The 1,431-nt window shown below is 41.6% G+C and overlaps 1 non-coding gene across 1 annotated transcript; it reads left to right on the top strand.

The window, feature by feature from the left end:
* The first annotated feature begins 366 nt into the window (after positions 1 to 366).
* LOC141722260 (small nucleolar RNA R71) lies at positions 367 to 473 on the top strand. The gene has a single exon (XR_012575280.1). It is a non-coding gene; the product is annotated as a small nucleolar RNA R71 (small nucleolar RNA).
* Positions 474 to 1,431: the final 958 nt, after the last annotated feature.

Below are 1,431 nucleotides of genomic sequence, written 5' to 3' on the forward strand. Positions count from 1 at the left end.
TTCACATACTGAACAGATTCGTTGACCAGAGAACACTGATCCGTAGCATGAGAACCTGCACAAAGCTCACAAACTATAGCTATTTGATTAACTCCATATGTGGCCAGCGAATCAACCTTCATTGACAGCGCTTGAAGCTGTGCTGCAATAGCGGTGGCTGCATCAACTTCCAGAATACCTGCTACCTTACCAGGCATCATCCTCTGAGTTGGGTTTTGATGCTCATTTGCAGCCATAGTCTTGATAATATTATAAGCCTCAGTATAGCTTTTAGCCCATAAAGCGCCTCCAGCTGCTGCATCGAGCATGGGCCGAGATTGGGCCCCCAAACCATTATAGAAACCCGTGATCACCATCCAATCAGGCATTCCATGATGTGGACACTTTCTCAACATTTCCTTGTAGCGTTCCCAAGCTTCGCACATAGATTCTGTAGGTTGCTGCGCAAACTGAGTAAGAGCACTCCTCATAGCAGCAGTCTTTGCCATTGGATAAAACTTCACCAGAAACTTTTGCGCAAGATCTTGCCACGTAGTGATGGACCCAGCTGGTTTAGAATGTAACCAGTCCTTAGCTTTGTCCCTTAGTGAGAATGGGAAAAGTCTCAGCTTGATAACCTCATCAGTCACGCCATTATACTTAAAAGTGCTGTAGATCTCGACAAAATTCCTTATAAGCATGTTGAGGTCTTCAGTCGCCGCTCCTCCAAAAGAAACAGAATTCTGCACCATCTGAATAGTGCCCGGCTTGATTTCAAAGGTGTTAGCTTGAATGGCCGGATGAAGAATGCTTGACTGAATGTCATCAATTTTTGGCCGAGAAAAGTCCATGAGAGCTGGATCAGCTTAAACAATACGATCACCCATGTTTACTGGTTCTTTCCGCTCAGTTCCTGAATCCGAATCTTCAAAATCTAACTTCTCCGGAATATCAAGAACTTCGTCTGTCTCCTCAGCTGTATCTAAAGTCCTCTTGCGAGTACGAGAACGAGTTTGCATAAACGCTCGCTAAAGTACCTGAAGCACAACCGGAAACAATAAGTAACTACTACGTCCTAATCACTGAGTCCTAATGACCAATGATGGTAAGTACATAAACTAAACAAATACGCCGAGTCCCCGGAAGCGGCGCCAAAAACTTGTTAATGCGAAAACACACACTAATATTCACGCAAGTATACGCGTTCGTAAGTAATATAGAATACTTTCTAGTTCGTTCCCACAGAGACTCAGACTAATTTATTGTCTAATTAAACTCACTCACCAATGTATGATTACTTCTCAATGTTAAGACACTAACACTTAGAATTGTTGACTAAATATTAACTACAATTAACTACTTAATTAATCACTTAATTAACACTTCAAATTATCAATAATAAAACACTCATGAGATCACAACTTCATTACTACTACCTTCAATAGTCATTGT

Source organism: Apium graveolens, chromosome 4, assembly GCF_009905375.1.
Source record: "Apium graveolens cultivar Ventura chromosome 4, ASM990537v1, whole genome shotgun sequence".
NCBI classification, from domain to species: domain Eukaryota; kingdom Viridiplantae; phylum Streptophyta; class Magnoliopsida; order Apiales; family Apiaceae; genus Apium; species Apium graveolens.